Below are 18,146 nucleotides of genomic sequence, written 5' to 3' on the forward strand. Positions count from 1 at the left end.
CCTGCAAAGAGATCACAGCGATGGGGTGGGGGAACGAACGAGCACTGCCTGGAGAAAAAATGTAAAAAAGAGAATTTAGCTCAGCCTCAGAAAGCACAGGACACTCTGCTGGGGAAGTACCTTCCACCAGCAGCTGTTCCCTGCCACTGGTCTATCCAAAAGGCCACTGTGGCCGTTCCTGAGGCAGCCCAGTCCGACCAGCCCTGCCTGTCCCGCGTCTCCCCACGTGACGCGCTCAGACCTGCAAGTGTTTCAGAGAGGAGCTGTGAGGCATCCCAGGTGCACCCCTGCCCTTCCCACAGACACTCATCTCATCTCCACGTGCCTGCTCTCATCTCCACACGCCGAGGGGACTGCAGGGACAGAGGAAATCAGAGGAGAAACAAGGATTTGGCCAGGGCTGAGAGGTGGAGGTGGCATCGGATGTGAGGGTCACGCAGCCAGAGCTGAGTGGCAGCATGAACACGAGGGAAACCAGGACAATAAAAACCTAATATGGACTGTGTAAAACCAGAGTTTAATCTTCACAGAGCGGGAAGGGACTCACAAGGATCATCCAGTCCAACTCCTGGCCCTGCCCAGACACCCCAACAATCCCACCCTGTCCCTCAGGGCGTTGTCCGAACTCTCCTGAAGCTGCTGGGGCTGTGCCCACTGCCCTGGGGAGCCTGATCTTTGTGCAGCTGAGCAGCAATTTCCCTTTGGAACACGATTCCTGAGCACAAACAGGGACACAGAGCTCACATCCAGCTCCTGAGCAGAGCTGTGACACGGGGAGGGCACGAGCGCTCCGTGTCCCTCGCCAAGGCCACCACGCGGGATGAGATGCAGCACCAACACAGGAGAAATTCCCCCCTGGAGCTCGTGATTCATGGAAAAAAGAGAAATATTCCCACACTGCAACCTGCTCTGGGCTGGGTGACAGCAGGGGACACTGGGGACCCCTCCCCAAAGCTCCCCCTGCGCACCAAGGGGGAATTTGTGAATTAAATTCTCTTCAGTCCCAGGCCCGAGATTGAATTTTGAAGTCAAATAAGTCAATTAAAGAGAGTTCAAAGTATTTATCCTGTCTTAGTCTAAATCAGTTTTAATAACAGGCTTGTGTGCCAAGAGTTTAATGGCTTCAGCAAAAATATCTCCAATGTACCAGATGAAATATCTCCGTGTAGGAGCCCTGCAGAATCCAACCCACCTTCTAATAATAAACTGTTTCAGGCTTTCATTTTCTAAATTGTTATGTGTCCTCTGGAGAGGTTTCCTTGAACCTGCTGCATAATGAGAGCTTGCAATAAATCTTGTCAAACCAGACAAACACAAGGAAATTTTAATTTCACTTTGAAACTGCAGCTGATGTGGTGTTTTGTTTTTTTTTTTTGGTGACTGCCACAAAAAACTGAGGCAGAGGAGTTTTGCTTATTTTGAACGAGAGAGAGATGTTTATTGTCTCCATGTGTTAAAAGATTTAGTTATCTATAAAAAATTAACCTTTAGAAACACAGAAATGGATTTGTTCTGGCTGTTCCAGCTCTGGCCAGCGAGGGAGAGAAAATGTTACAGGAGGATAAGTGGGGGGGAAAAAATATGATGATAATTGGAAAAGACATTTTAGCCCCATGGTAAGAGCAGCTTTTTTTTTTTTTGCCTTTTTTTTTTTTTTTTTTCCCAATGTGGAAAATTTTCTGTAGCAAAAATCAGATTTTCAGCATGGAAAATCACCCTCTCCATGTCTCACACGGCGCTGCTCAGAGCGAGGGCCGTGGCTAAAGCCCGGCTGGGCGTGTGAGAAGCAAAACAACCGTGAAAGGAACACCCAAATTGGTGGCACTTGGGAGAAAAATGGGCTTTTTTTTTTTTTTTTGTGGTGCAGTTCCCCACTGCTGCAGAGCTGAGGGGGAGTCTGCTGAGCAATCTGCATGTTCAGGGTTTGTATCCACACACCGCCCTGAGCACACGGAGCTAAAAATAAGGGAAAATGCCCTTTCTTGGAGCACACGAGGATGCAGGTGGGTGCCCTCCTCCTCCTCCTCCTCCTCCTGCTCCTCATCCCTGCTCCAAGAGACCTGCACGTGGCTTCCCCACAGAGCCCCAGCAGCGACCCCCTTGGTCACCCCCCAGCCATTTGCATATTATTGTTATTATTAATAATATGTATATTATTGTTATTGTTGTTGTTGTTATTGTCATTATTATTGTTGAGGGTTTGGAAAGGAACTCATCCAATCGCTGGGGTGACAGTGAGAGCCTGGGATGATGCTGCTGCTGTTGTTGCCATGGGAACTGTCCCTGCTTGGGGACCCCGAAATCACTGTCACAACCCCCCCTCCTCTCAAGTGCCTGTGTCACCATGTGCTGCCCAGTGGGGCCACACAAAGGATCCCCTTTCCTTCCTCTTTGCCAGAGGAGGAGCACATCTGTATCCCCAGCCCTGCTTTCCCTCCCCCTGTCCCCCTTCCCATCCCCTCCCTGGCTCTGCTCCAGCTCCTTCCTAGAAAGGCTGAAACAAAAGATGCTCTGGCTGTCACAGGAGATCCTGGGGAGGCATCACCCTTGGCCACAGTGACAGGATCACTCCCAAGGCCACCACTGGATCCCTGGAGAAAAATATTCCTCTCTGAGTTTGACCTCAGCCTGAGCTCCTGTGTCTGCAGAGTCAGTAAACTGATTAAAATAATCAAAAATACTGAGGTTTTTAAATTAAAAAACACCAAAAATACAGCTTGAATTTGTGCTTACACTTAAGGGACCCTTAATTCACAGCCACCCAAACCAAGCTGGGCTCCCCCAAGCCGCAGTGGGACCCACTGGCCATTCCAACACCTCCCTGAGGACACGGGGGAAGGGCAAATGCTGGGATGGTTCTGCTGAAGAGGAGATGGAACAGGGCAGGACAGGCAGGGACAGAGCCAGGCAGGGACAGAATCAGGCAGAGACAAAATCAGGATGTAGGAAGGGCAGGCAGGGCAGAGCCAGGCTGGCAGCAGCTCCATCCCCAGCCCAGCTCCCATCTCTGCGCTGAGTCCAAGCTGGAAAGACAATTCAACCTGAAACATTAAGGGCCAATCCCGCCTGTAGGGGCTGAAAATGGGCCATTACACACAAAGGTAAGCACCACAGCGGGCTGCAGCCCCAGATCCTGCCCGCCTGGATCATCAGCAGTGCCCTAGCACACACTGGCACCCCGGAGATTGGATGCAGGAGCTGCTGCAGGATCACCTCCGGTGCCGGGATCCACTAAGGCACCTCTGCTGTGAGAGCATTTGCAGAAGCTCAACATTTTCTGCTTCACTGTGCGAGGATCTGGAACTGCAGCCCAGCACTGCACCCCCTCCTCTCCAAGGAAACCTCCTCTCCCAGCTGGATCGTTCCTGCCTGTGCTCCCAATCCCCCTGCCTGAGTCACGGCACAAACAGAACAGCCTTTCTTTTGCAAAAATATATCTGCCCAACACAGGCAGTTACAGGATGTGCTCGACTCCACGAGCTCCCTGAGTAATTTTAATGATGCTAAAAGGAGCTGGGATTGAGATGCCCTTGTTCCTGATTCTCACTGTCACACAGACCTTCACCTCCAGTCCCTGCTCTCTGGAGCTCAAGTGACAACACGAAGTGAAACCCCAGCAGGGCAGAATGAAACAACCCCCCCCAGGATTCCTCAGAGGTTTCTGTTTTGAAGGGAATTTTCAGCTCTGACCCGGCAGAGGGACACTGTGCTGCTCCCTGGGGCTGGTGCCAGCCCTGCCCAGTCCAGGGCAGGAGCTGGGAGCAGCCTGGCACCCCGACAGCAGCCTGGCTGGGAATTTTGGCACTCCTCTCACTGAACACTCCCGGGGCCAGCCTTGCAGCACAGCACTGCTCCATCCCAGCAGGAATGCTGCAGGATGCTGCTGCTGGAGAGATCTGTGCCTCCCTCCCAGCTCCTGGGAGAGGACACCCTTCCAGTGAATATTTAAAGCCCTGGAAAGCCAAGGATTGATTCTCGTGTCAGGTCTGTGACTCCTGTGTTAATTCCAGCAACAGATGGAGGCAGCATCCCTTTCTGCTCCAGAGGCCACACGATGCAACTGCAGCAGCCCAGAGAAGCTCCTTTTCCAGCCCTGTCTGTCTCCCAGCGATGCCTCCCTCATCCTGCTTTTCCAGACAAAAGCAGCACCTCGAGTGACCCCATCCCGGGTCTCCCTGAGCAGGGTGGAATCCAGAGCCACTCCTGTTCCTGAGCTGCTGCTCCTCTGCCTTCCCCAGCCTGCTGGAGCACCTGAGGATTTTAGGACATTACAGCCTATTTCCATGGCTGTTTTATTTCCCCAGACAAAAAAAAGCTTTTCCACTAATTTTTGGTCTCCTCCCTCCCCCCCCACCTCCTCATTCTCACACCGTTTCCAGATCATGTTAGACAAAGGAAAAGGACTAAATTCAGGCTGTGAGGTGGCCACGGTGTGTGCTGTGTTTAATTGCCTGCATCACAGGGATCAAAGGGGGATGCACTGGGAAATCCGGGAGGCAGCAAGCGAGTCAGGATAATTTGATGGCTGGCTTTGTGCTCATTAACCCAATTCCTTTGAACTCGGAGCAGGAGATGCAGCAACACATCATTGGCAACCAACCTCCCAGGGATGCCAGCAGGGATGAGTCCTGGATGAGCTGATGGTGCTGGAATTTCCCAGCCTGTGAAGGAATACTTGGGGAGCACAGACCCCATGCTGGTGTGTCTGAGGGGCTGCTGACACGGGATCATCCTGAAGGTCCCTTCCCACCCAAACCATTCCCTGATTCTGGGATTTTATGATGCAGGGTGAGATCCACAAGATACTGTTTAAAAGTAATTTCTGAATCATTTCAGAACTGGCCCCACTGCAGATGGAACCAGAGATTGTTCTTCAAGTCCAAGATCCACAGAATCCCAGACTGCTTTGGCTGGGAAGGGACCTCAAAGCCCACCCAGTGCCACCCCCTGCCATGGGCAGGGTCACCTTCCACCAGCCCAGGTTGCTCCAAGCCCCGTCCAACCTGGCCTTGGACACTTCCAGGGATGGGCAAGTGTCACCTGCCCTGGGTTACAGGGTCACTCCACATCATCAGTGGCCTTGTCAGGATGCCAGTGGGATGTGGGCACACAGGGAAGACGTGGCTGGGTAAAGCCCTTTTTCCTTCAACTGCTCTGCAGAAAAAAAAACCCTCCTGATTCCCCTTGTTTGAAATTCTCGACCTGGATAGAGCAGCAGACTTTAAAGCTGCTCTGCATAATCACCAGCACACACCTGAGGTGTGAGCACAGCCCATGGCCCAGTCCCTGCAGCATCAGCAGTGCCCAGCACAGGCTTTGGGCTGACACAGCACAGCAACAGCCTCATTAGCAGCGAGGGAGAAAGGGCACTTACACATCAGGGAGCTAATTTGCTTCTTTCCTCACCTCCATTTCATCACCCACCACCCCTTCCTTGGGCTCGTTACCTCTGTTTAAAGATTCACACAGCCCCTGTGCTTGGCTCCCGGGGATCTGTGCAGGAGACGTGACTTGGGACTTTATGCATATTTAGGGATATTCCAGCTGGGCAAGTAGCTTGAAAAAGCAGTTCTGAGTCTGCTGGGAAGAAAACAAGGAGGGTGACAGATGAAACGAGGAAACCAAGCCCATCAGGCCTCTTTCAGCAGGGCCTGGGTGAATCAGGGCACACCTCAAACGAGACGGGGCGAGGGCGTCACCCCACAAAGATCCTTCACCAACTGCCCTCACGGTGACACCCACCTGCCCCCACCTGTCTAGACACAAAGGAACCCCAGGTCAATTAAACCTGCAAGCAGCAAACCCAGTGCAAACCCCGTGGAGGCATCAGAGGAAAATTTTGCCTGGACACAGCAGCGCTGGCAGGGAGGGGAGAGTGAGATGGGAGGCTCAGCAGCTCCCCCAGAGAGGAAGGGCACAAAGAGATGGATCAGAGATCTCCATCTCCCCTGATATTTACACCTACCAAGCCACTTGGAATGCCAGCCCTGCCAGGTCACTGCTCTGAGAAACTGAGACACAGGGCAGGAATTCTGCTGGACTCCTGGGAATTCAACCCAAGGCTGCCCCAAAAGTCAGGAGCAGGGATGGGGAGGTGAAGGCTCCAGCTGGGAGCAGGACTTTGCAGCAGATTCCCACAGGACAGCCTGGGACAGGAACTGACCTTTTTGTTAAGTGCAGAGGAAAGTTGAGAACTTTCCCCTGGAAAGTTTATGGTTAAAAATAAGCTCTTGGTAAAAAAAAAACAAACAAAAAACAAACCACAGAGCTGTTGCACACTTAAAACTTTGCCATCCCACATTTCCCTCTGCTGACAGTTGATATTTGGGAGAGAAAGAAGAAACACAATTCCGTCTTTTGAAGACAAAGGTGCATTTCAGGCTGGTTCCCTCCACTGGCACTGAGAGTCCCTCTGTCCCCACCCTGCCCCCAAAATCCCAGAGGGAGGGAGAGGACTAATAAATAAACTAAAAGTGCAAAATGAACTGGCAGGTTATCCAAATAAACACTTCAGTGGGGGAAAGGCAAAGCAAAGCCAGCCCTGCCACGTCCCTGGCTGTCACACAACACGGAATGCAAATGCACCATCTCCTGCCTGGGATGCTCCCGTGGGAGGTGAGCAGGGAGGAGGGATCAGCTGCTATGCCAGGGCTGATTTTCAAGGAGAAAAGGACCCAATCCTTAAGGAAACCTGGTTTTCTCCATCCCACTGCTGCCTGCTGGGAGCTGGTTGGACAAACAGCCCCCCAAAATAGAGCCAAATGCAACGTTCACCTGCTCTGTGCCTTCTCCAGGCTCACAATCCCTCCTCTCCTCACTGTTCATAACCCAGGGCCTGAAGATGTTTTTCTCTGGGTTAATGAGCTTTGCAGTAAGAAGTTAATTGATTTCCAGTGACAGAGAGCCCCATGAGTGGGCTCTGTGGGGTCCTGCACGCTCTGGCTGTCCCAGAGAGGCTCAGTGACCTCCCCAGCAGCAACAACAAAGCAAATCAGGGGCAGGGACAGAGGACCACGAAAAATTCTCACAGATTTCCTCCCCATCTCCACTCAGGTTTGCACTGAGCTGAATGTGGTTGAGCTCTCTAAGCAAACCCAAAGGAAGGGGGCTGACCAGGGAGCAACCTCCTGCAAACAGAGCATCATCCCTGAGGAGCCAAGTTGACAGGCAGGCAGCTTTTCTCTCTTTTACTGAAGTCTTTAAAAAAAGCCAACCATGCCACACCCCAGACCTAGGTCAGTGTTGGCCATCCTGCCCTTTCCCACTCTATATTTAGCTCCAGCTACAACCACAACTGCCACGAGCCACGGGAGATGTGTGATCACAACTGACGTGGGGTTTGCATGACCCCTCATGAGGAATCCAGAATCCCAGGGAGGTCATGGACACTGGGCCAGCAGCACTGACCTCTCTGGGTTCAGATAAGTCATCAATTTTGCTACTTTTCTCCACATAAATGTGACCAAAACACTCCTCTAATCCCGTGGGCAAGAGCATGCAATGGTTTTGGGTGGAAGGGACATTAAAACTCATCCAGTGCCACCTCCTGCCATGGGCAGGGACACCTTCCACTAACCCAACCTGGCCTTGGGCACTTCCAGGGATCCAGGGGCAGCCACAGCTTCTCTGGGCAACCTGTGCCAGGGCCTGCCCACCCTCCCAGGGAGGGATTTCCCCCCAGTGTCCCATCTAACCCTTTTCCAGGTCAGTGGGAAGCCATTCCCCTCGTGCTGCTGATCCAAAGCCCCTGTGGCACATCCCAGTGCTGGGCAGGGTTGGATGAAGAGCACATGAAGAGCACAGGGTCCCTCAGGGAAGGAGATCTGCCCAGGGGAAGGATGAGGCAGCTCAGGCCTGGCAGTGACAGCTACAGGAAGTGGGAACAGTTTTGGGTGTAACCTCAAAGTCATCAATCACTGCAGGTATCATCTCAGATTTCATAAATACAAAAAGCCACTCAATTTATTTAAAGTAAATATGTGGCAACAGCCTAGGCAGGACTAACAGTGATGGCCCAGCCTTGCTCACCTCATTATCTCATCAAGGTCCATCACTCACACCCCACTGACACCAAAGGCAGCAGCTCCAGCTCCATCCCCACGGGATCACCCCCCTGTCCCTGTTCTGGGACACAGCACTGACCCAGGCTGTGCAGGGCACTGCTGGAGTCCCCATCTCTGGGGGGATTTAAAAGCCCTGGGGATGTGGCACTTGGGGACACGGCAGTGGTGGCCTTGGCAACGGACTTGATGAGCTCAGAGGACTTTTCCAACCTCGATGATTTAATCATTCTGTGATAGGAAACCCCAAGTTGAAGCCCCCAGCAGAGGAGTCACCAGCACTGATCCCTCACCCTGCAGTTCCTCAGCCTCCAGCTGCACAGGGAGCTTCCCACCAGTGGGAGACCCCTGTCACCCACTGACACATCCCAGCATCTCCTGGGGACAGGGAGCACAGTGTGGAGTTCCACTGGGCACTGAAATCCCAGCTCAGTCCCACTGAGCTGTGAGGGCTGGACCAGCCTGAGCTTTCTTTAAATCAAGTTCCCTCCAAGCTGGTTTTTTTTTTCTGCCCTTCCCAAGCTCATCCTCATGCCCTGTTCCCTTCTCTTGTCCTCCCTGGCTCCTCCTGGCCAATCTGCAGGATACAGCACCGGTGGAGCTGTCACAGAGGCACAAGAGGACCATTAACATTCAAAAGCCTTCATGTAATTCCTTGTTACAAGGCAAATTAATTCCACCCTGAGCCGAGCTCAGCCCTGCCCAGCAGCTGGGCAAACACCCCCCTCCACACTGCAGATGGACAACAAGCAGCAGTGAACAAGTTGGGAATTGGCTTCCCTATCCCACTTGCCCTGGAGTGGGAGCTGCTGAACTACTGGAGATAATTAATCCTGCTCAGATCTGAAGGTGGATGATGGAATGAAGGCCCTGAACACGGGCTTCTGGTGGCATTTCAGAGACCCTGGGTACACCCCTTGTGCCACTGTAGGAAGGCAGGAGGCTCCTGCAGGTCCTGGGTCCCACCTACCGGCCCTTGGCAGATCCCTGTTGTACCACAAGGGATTTAAAAGTGGCACTGGACACCTCTAGTGGTTAAAAGTTCCCTTCCACCCCCCACTTCCCATCTGAGTCATGGGGATGCACCTCATGGTGACTGACTCTGGCAAACAGGATCCTCTCCCACGTCACCCTCCAGCTGAAACACAACATGTGCTGGCTGCTGAGGTGACACACTGATGATTAAGGGTTTTAATCACCCCTTTTGACCTCTTCCAAAGTTCCTGGGAGGAAAAGTGGTCACTGCCTGGATTTAGGTGAGAGCACCAAGCCCAAATGTGCCAATCTCATGGGGGTGAAAGGTCTGCAGCAGCCCAAGGTCCTGGGTTCAGGCACTGAAAAGCCTTTCCCCTTTCCTACATTAAAAAAGGGAAAGGATGCATTCAGCAGATGCTGCTGCACGTGGCTGGAGGCACCACAAAAGCACCTTTTAGGCTTCCAAGAAGATGCTCTGAGAGTGGAGAAACAACTGCAGTCTGTTTTCCTAAAAAATCAATAAATCCCCCCCAAAAAACCCCTTCCCTGTCCCTCAGCACCCTTCCCTCACTCCCAGCCTGGCATTTCCACGCTGGGGCACCTGGTGGGTTGAGGGAGCAGCGAGGCTGGGGATGCTGAACCCCCTCTGTTGGCTGCCCTGAGATGGCAGGGCTTGTCTCTTTAATCAAAACGAGCCATTTTCACCACAAAAAAACCTCCCAGAGAATGATCTTTGCTCCCTCCCTCCCTCCCTGTCAATCTGAGGATGCAGCAGCCACATAAAACCCCCGTTTCCCTGGGAAACCAAGCTAAAAATAGCTGGGCTGGCTGGGGAGACTGGGCTGGCTGGGGAGACTGGGCTGCCCCTGGATCCCTGGAAGTGTCCAAGGCCAGGGTGGATGGGGCTTGGAGCAACCTGGGATAGAGGAAGGTGTCCCTGCCCATGGCAGGGGGTGGAACTGGATGGGCTTTAACATCCCTTCCAACCCAACCCGTTCCATGACCTATAAAAAGACATGTTTATTTTATTGCTTTTGGTTGTCCTCCACCTGTACATCATCAAAACATCACTGTCAAAGGGATCTATCCAGGCAAACACAAACACATTCCTGTGAGGAGGAGCCATCCCTGTAAATCTTCCTCGAGGCTTCCAGCAGGTACCAGGATGGGGTGATGGAGAAGGAAGAACACCCCCTTCCTTCTCCAGTATCAGCTCATCTGAGTTCACACAAGGAAAAGCAAGGAAGGGGAAAAAAATAGCAGTCTTTTTTTGTGCATTTAATTCAGAATCTAATTACTTGGTATAAATTAGTCAGCTGGCTCCCACCTCAGATCTAACATGGATCAGCCCGTGAATCATGGCTCAGTTACAGGATATATGGTGCCATTTATATGTAAAAACCCTTTATGCAAGGCACCCTGTGGACTGGAAATATTAATTTATACCACGGGCTCGGGAAGATTAATTGAAATTAAAGCAGATGAGGAGACAAGACACTTCTGATCAGGGTGCTTTGTGAGGTGGAATCAGCCCTCAGAGCCCACCCAGCCACGAGGGCAGCTGGCACAGATGGACATGGTGTGCATTAAAATCCCACTGGTTGTGACAGGGACCCTCTGGTCAAGAAAAACAGAGCTGTTTCATTCTCCTGTTTGCTCTGGGTAGTTTTAGATACTCCATTTAACCTGCCCCCACTCACCCCCCTGGACACAGACCTGGACAGACAACACTCCTCGCTGCAATCTCGGCTTTTCTTCCTCCCAGAGCCACGTTTTGTGGCAAGAACTTCTCTGGCAGCTCTTCCAGTCAATCCCAATTTATCTGCTGGTGGTTTGTGAGGGAGGAGGGGTGAGGACTATCACGCCTGAGAACAGGAACACGCATCCCAATTTCCCTGATGAGGCAGTGACACCCACTCCAAAGGCTCCAAACTCACTTTAGACAGCTCAGTCATCACCTGTGGGTTCTCCCAGCTGGAGGAAAGGGCAGAGCCTGACTCAGGAGACACCAGGGCTGAGGTTCCTCCTCCTGAATCAGCAGTCTGGAGCTGCAACAGCACCAAGCTGTTCCCATGTTTATGCTCTGTCCTGACCAGCTCCTCCTCACTACTTAGAGCAGAACAAAACATTACTTACACTCTAATTTGAAGCCAGTGCCCTGGAGCCAGAAACTGAATTAATTTCCATAGATACTGAGTGGTTTTACCAGTATAGAGGAGCTAATTAGCTCTTCTCCCCTCACCTCCACCATTGCTGTCACCTCCTGTGGGGACAGCACAGGGCAGTGTCCCGTCCTACAGAGGCAGCACGTGGCAATAACCCAGAGCTGGCAGGGACAGGGTGGGAAATGCTCCCTCTGCCCCTCCAATAATGAAAATAACCCCAACTGCAACAGTGTTTGGTGAGAAAACAAGAATTATCTGCACAGTTATCTGAACAGGCTGCCCAGGGCAGTGGGGGAGTCCCCATCCCTGGAGGGGTTTAAATGTAGATGTGGCACTTGGGGACAAGGGGTAGTGGTGGCCTTGGCAGTGCTGGGGAATGGTTGGACTCTGATCTTGGAGGGCTTTTCCAACCTGAACAATTCCATGATTCTATGGACTGCCTGAAGAAGCTGAATTTGTTACATACACCTAAAATCAACAGGGCTGAGCTCCCACAACACAGTTACTGGGGGCCAAGAAATGCAGAAGACACCCCAGAGTTTTTGTTTTATGTGTTTCTATCCACGTGCTTCGAAATTCAGTTTGGATTTGAGGCCAGGGGATTCAGGCTGGCATGAAAACATGGGCTGCTTTGTGCCCCTGGAGGTGTAAACCCAGAAGGTTCTGGAGTCATCAGAAATGAGCATTTCAGCTGTGATTATGGAATCCCAGAACCATGGAATGGTTTGGGTTGGGAGGGACCTTAAATCCCACCCAGTGCCACCCCCTGCCATGGGCAGGGACACCTTCCACCAGCCCAGGTTGCTCCAAGCCCCATCCAACCTGGCCTTGGACACTTCCAGGGATCCAGGGGCAGCCACAGCTTCTCTGGGCAACCTCCAACCCAAATCATTCCATGCCTCTCTGTATATGCAAAATGCTGATTTACTTCCCCTCCTGCATTTACAAACCCATTTACAGCAACCCTACAAAAATACACTGGAGTAGGTGTAAAGCATTTGATAAATAAATCATCACCTCTGCTGGGTTATTTTCACCAGAAAGAAAAAAATGACGCTCCACACAAGCCTCTGACAGCACAGCTCAGACTCTCCAGGCCAGGATAGAACTAAAAAGCCTCATTTTCCTCAAAAACAAACAGAGAAATTACCACAAGATGAAGGCATCCCGTGATTTTTAACGGCACCGCTTCAAACAGCAGCTCTGCCCGCAGCCAGAGCACAGAGCAGGGACACCAAAAATGGGAATAATACATCACAAGCAAAAGGGAGGGGTGGGGGGGAGAAAAGAAGAAGTCTAAATGATGCAATAAAAAATAAACCACGTCCCTGAGAAAGTAGAGTTGAGCAAGAGAAGGGCCACGCTTTGAATTCATTATCATTCCGCCTGCAATCCCTGGGAGAGTCGAGCCAGCCAGCACTGCAGCACACACCAAACAGGGCTGAGGAGACGGGATTTTAAGTAGGTCACCAGTAAATATGATCATGGTGGAGGTTTTTTTTGTTGTTGTGGTGGTTGGTTTTGGTTTGCTGGGGTCCTGAGCTGAGGGGAATGCTGGAGAGGGAAGGGAGTGATGGGATGGCAGCGAGGCCGGAGGAGGAGCTGTGGGACCTTCCTGGGAGCAGCTGTGTCCTCCTGGGATGGGCATCCCCTCACTCATGCCATGGACACACATCACCACCCCCCAGAGCTGCTGCCTGGGCTCCCAGTATGGAACTGGGTGCGTGGAGGAAGCTGCTGATGAGGGATACGGGGAGAGGCGTGCTGGGATTTTAAGCCATGGGGGATTTAATGGATTCGGAGCGTTATTTGCTTTCCTTTTGGAGGGCTTTTCCCACCTCTCGAGATTTTTGTGCTGAGGAAATGAACCTCAAGGCACTCCTCCCTGCCCCTGTTCTACAGAGGGATCTGGGGAGGGGGAAATAGAAGAAAAAAATGGAAGAAGAGAGAGTTGGGAAGAAAACCAAACTGCCCTTTGTGCAGGAGCTTGGGAAGCACCTTGTGCTTTTTAGGGATGGGACAGAGGAGAGATGGGAAGTGAGAGGGAGGATGGCTGTGGAGATGCCCTTGGGATGCCAAGGCGAAGGCCAGCTGGGCAAAGGGAGGGATGTTCCAGGCCAGGAGGGTGTCACCAGTGGACTGAGCCCCAAACTGAGCCACTCAGAAGGACAAGGCCACCTTGGACAAAGCCCTTTCCCTGCCCCTTCCCCACAGAGCTCCCTGGAGCGCTCACACTGGATCCAGGGGCAGCATTCCCTGGATCCAAACGTTTGGCACAGGATCCTGCTGGCTGCAAAGCAGGAACCCCCTCCCCAGCTGCTCTGCTCCCACATTTGTGGGGTCACTCAGCCCTGCATGGACTGAGTGGCCCTGGCACGGAGCAGGAGCTTCCAGAGGGGAGAAAAGGGGGAGCAAAGGGAGCAGGAAGGAGGGCCCAGCTCAGCTGCAGTGTCAGACGTGCTGGGCAGTGCTGTGGAAATGCTGTTTGACATCCAAGTTTAAACCCTGTTCTGTTCTGCCTCTAAGAATGAAACCAGCAGGTTGTTCCCGAGCCTTGGCTGCTGAGGAGCCTGGAAACAGGCCCAGTGCTGCTCCTCGAGGTCCTCAGGATACCAGGAGAGATGGGATTTGGAAAATGATGCTGCTGGGAAGTCTGAGTTTGCTGCTGCTGGAGGAGTAGCTCGCTGTTCTCCATGCCTGGTGTGTGGCCAGAGCTCCTCCTACCCCAACATTCCCATCAGTGGGAAGGAAAAGCAGCCCAATGACAACAAAACTCCAAGGCAGAGCCCAGGGCTGGATGGGATCCAGAGGTGGAAGCAGCAGGTGCTTCTTGGGCTTTATATCACCTGAATTGCATTTACCCCCCCAATGCTGCAGCTCCCAAATGAAATCCCTAAAGGAAAGGCTGGGATAAAATGGAATGAGATCAGTACTGAAAGCTGAATGAGATCAGTAATCCCCAGCCATTCCAGCCATGGACTGAGGGGCCCTCAAACTTCTCCCTGTGCCCTGCAGGGGCAACAAACCCTTCAGCACGTCCCCAAACCCCCTCCAAGGAGCTGCACTCCAGGGTCCCTCCCAGCTCAGGATATCCTGTGGCTCCATGATCACAGTTTTGCCAACTGCTCGTCAAACCCGGGAGCGCCGCGGGCAGAAAATGGCTCATTGTTCTCCCCTCGGGAAGAGCAGCGCTGTGGAGATGCTGGAGGCATCTCCAACTGCACCAATTCCCACTGAACTGCCAGGAAAGGACCCCGTGGAGCTGCCTGGGAGAGGCTGCAGGGTGGTGATGCTGGTGCTGGGTGTGGGATAAAGCACTGGAGCAGGGATGGGTATGGCAGGTCCTGGCAGAGCCTGCTCAGCTCTGAGCCTGTTTCATCCCACACAGGAACATCCACTGTGCTGCAGATCTTTCCCCCTGCCCCTCCATCCCTGAGAACTTGATGTTCTGCCTCCAAACCCCAGGTTTGCAGGCACACCAGGCTGTCACTCCGATCATTTCCAGGCTGGGCAGCTCCAGCCCCATCAGCCAGCAGCTCTTTCTGAGGGCAGATCCTTTATAAGGTGACATTTCCCACTGTGGGACTTTTTCAGCTGTTTAAAGCATCCCCAAGGGATCCCAGAGCTCAGGACTGGGAATGACACAGCTCCCAGTGCTGTCCTGGGAGCTGGGACAGAGAGAGGCAGGACCCTGATCCAGCCACCACGTCAGGTGGGGGGAGAGCCTGAACTCCAGATGGTTCCTCTGAACAGAGATTTTATCCCACAATCACAGGATGGGAGGGACCTTAAAGGGCATCCCATTCCACCTTCCACTAGTCCAGGTTGCTCCAACCTGGCCTTGGACACTTCCAGGGATCCAGGGGCATCCACAGCTTCTCTGCCCACTCTGTGCCAGGGCCTGCCCACCCTCACAAAAACCTTCTTTACTCAGGGAAAAAAATCTGGAAAAAAAGATTTTGGGGAATCCACACCAGCAACCTCTTTTCTTTTCCCCTCAATTTAGCATTAGAACATCCCATAAAACATCCTATTTTGGGCAAGAAATTATTACACACAACTCCCCAGCTACAGGCAGGAGCAAAGGCTTCCAGCCTGACTCCGTGAACAAAGCAGATTTCCAAGGAAATTTGCCTTGGATGATCCTCAATGTGTTTTGAAAAGTGTGTGTGTGTGTGTGGGGAGAGCAATGTTTAAGCAACAGCAAATCAAAAAGTGATTTAAAGGCTCTGAAGGGCTGAAACCAAGCCAACACATTAAAACTAACCACAAAAATCACCATCACTGCACTTCTGCAAATCTGTCTCATAGTGCTTAAAAACCCCACACAGTTTATTTAGGAATTTGGTGGAGTAAAAAGGGTGGGGGGAAAGGAGAACCATGGACCAAACAGATATTTGGGTAAGACATGACAAGGAGGATTTTTAAGGAGAGACACCAGACTCAGCAGATGAAGTCGTTCTACTGCAGTTTTCCATCAGGAACATGATTCTTTTTTTCTTTTCCCAGCCTGTTTTGCTTCATACCACGAGCTTTAAACCTTCAGCTCACACATTAAAACACAAAAAGATAAAATAAAAGCTGAGAATTCCGTCAAGAGATAAATGGTTTGGGTTTGTTTTTCCCCAGGTTCACGGAGCCACAAGTTTAAATAGTAATTTATTTGACTTTGGCTTCAGAAGGAATTGTTGTGGTTTTTGCCAGATCTTTAATGTCCATTTAAAAAGCTCCTTAGACATCTCTGAAAATTCCAAATGCTGAGCTTGGGGTCTTCAGCACATCCAGGTTTTATGAGAGAGGACAAAAAACAAATTAAAAAAAACCCAACCCAAACCTCCCCTCTAAGCATAATATGTGAGTTCTGAGAAAAATCACTAATTAGAGTCACTAAACAGACTGAAACCACTAAATAGAGTCATATTCTATAATTCTAATGATTCCTGATGATACTTTCTGTAAGAATGCAAAAAGTGGCAGAAATATTTATCAAATATCAAATGTATCAATACCAACATTTGATATTCCCTTGAATATTAAATACTCAAGAGAAAAATACATCTTTTCCCCCTATTGTTTCAAACATGACCCCCTATTTTGTTAAATTCCCACCTCTCTCAAAATATTAGAGCCTGGAAATCCTCACCTTTACAGAAACACCTTTTGGACTGATGTTCCAAAACCTGAAGGTGTGAGATTAAAAAGGCAAAGCTGTTCCTAAGCCTGACCCTGGGCCTGGTGGGAATTTAAGGTGGGAAACCCACCCTGGGAGTGACTCCCTGGGAGCAGAAGGGGCTGCACAACCCAGGGTGACATTTGGGCATCACCACGAGCCGCTTTTCACGCCCAAAGATTTGGGAGCAGCAGCTGCTGGTGCTGCCAGCCTGGATTGGTCCCTTCCCACAGCCCAGGGAGGACACAGGGGGCAGGTCTGGGCTGGGATGTGACAGCAGGTGCTGGGATCTGGGATTGGTTTGGGCTGGGATGTGACAGCAGGTGCTGGGATCTGGGATTGGTTTGGGCTGGGATGTGACAGCAGGTGCTGGGATCTGGGATTGGTTTGGGCTGGGATGTGACAGCAGGTGCTGGGATCTGGGATTGGTTTGGGCTGGGATGTGGCAGAAGGTGCTGGGATCTGGGATTGGTTTGGGCTGGGATGTGGCAGCAGGTGCTGGGATCTGGGATTGGTTTGGGCTGGGATGTGGCAGCAGGTGCTGACACCAAAATACATCTGCATCTGTTTTGGGCCCAAACCTGCAGCTTTTGGAGCAGCTCAGGAGCACAGGGACTGCAGGCAGGGGGGAGGATTCCTCCTCTCCAGGAGCTGTTTGCCAACCCAGCATCCCTTTGCTCCAGCACACGATCTGCCAGGCAGATGGCAGGAATTATTACAACACCCCTTCCTTCCCAGATAAAGCCAAAATGGGAAAGCTGGCTCTGGGAGGGATTTGGGAAGCACTGGGAGGCTCCCAGTGCCCAGCACAGGGCTGGGGGCAGATGGGGCTGTCACAGCCTGACCACGTGCTGGGGGGAAGAGAGCCCAGGAAGGGCAGCCAAGGTGGGACCATCTGCTCCTGGAGGGCTCTGGGGGAGATAAACCAACAGCAGGACCATCACTGTTCACCCCCTTCACTGGGGAAACACACCCTGAGCTGGTGGAAGTGCCACAGGCTGCTCTGGGATCAGTGGGGTTGCTGTCAATGGATGAGAGGCTGGAAGTGCCCCAGCCTTGTGCTCTGGAAGCCCAGAAATCCCCCCTGGGGGTCTGAGACCTCCCCCTGCAGAGCTGCCCCAGCCCTGGGAACAGCACAGGGAGCTGCTGCAGAGAGTCCAGAGGAGGACCAGGATGGGCAGAGGGATGGGGCAGCTCTGCTGGGAGGAAAGGCTGGGAGTGCTGGGATTGTTCAGCCTGGGGAAAAGAAGTTTTGGGGTGACCTGATTGTGACCTTGCAGGACCTGAAGGGGCTACAAGAAACATGGAGAGAGACTGTTCACAAAAAGGGACAGGACAAGGGGGAATGGCTTCAAACTGCCAGAGGGCAGGGTTAGATGGGATATTGGGAAGGAATTGTTGGCTGGGAGGGTGGGCAGGCCCTGGCACAGGTTGCCCAGAGAAGCTGAGGCTGCCCCTGGATCCCTGGAAGTGTCCAAGGCCAGGTTGGAGCAACCTGGGCTGGTGGAAGGTGTCCCTGCCCGTGGCAGGGGGTGGCACTGGATGGGCTTTAAGGTTCCTTCCCACCCCAACCATCCCATGACTCTGTGACTGTGATTTTGGGCTGTGTTTGTACCACCCAAGGCTCTTCAGGAGAACTTTATTCCACTGTCAGGTTGTTAACAGTGGGCACAGTGATGGTTCATGGAATCACAGAATCATTTAAAAAAGATCATAGAGTCCAACCCTCAACCCAGCAGCACCTCTGTGCTCACCACCCAAGTGCCACTTCCACAG

At 52.1% G+C, this 18,146-nt stretch overlaps 2 protein-coding genes across 9 annotated transcripts in view; both read right to left on the reverse strand.

The window, feature by feature from the left end:
* The window catches only part of GPATCH8 (G-patch domain containing 8), a 173,739-nt gene that overhangs the window by 121,079 nt on the left and 34,514 nt on the right, over positions 1 to 18,146 (reverse strand). Inside the window, exon 1 of one of the 8 annotated variants that reach the window (XM_050334733.1) lies at positions 12,023 to 12,043. The exons of 6 other annotated variants lie outside the window; for them this stretch is intronic. The gene's annotated coding sequence lies outside the window, so the exon portion shown is untranslated. Of the gene's footprint in view, positions 1 to 11,963; positions 11,990 to 12,022; positions 12,044 to 18,146 lie in introns of those variants that run through there. One more of the 8 variants, XM_050334739.1, reaches the window with a different exon arrangement.
* Positions 1 to 18,146, reverse strand: part of MYO1D (myosin ID) — a 140,698-nt gene that overhangs the window by 25,891 nt on the left and 96,661 nt on the right. The gene's annotated exons all lie outside the window — the stretch shown is intronic.

This window comes from Myiozetetes cayanensis, unplaced genomic scaffold (genome assembly GCF_022539395.1).
Source record: "Myiozetetes cayanensis isolate MyiCay16 unplaced genomic scaffold, myiCay2020 scf58, whole genome shotgun sequence".
Lineage (NCBI taxonomy): Eukaryota > Metazoa > Chordata > Aves > Passeriformes > Tyrannidae > Myiozetetes > Myiozetetes cayanensis.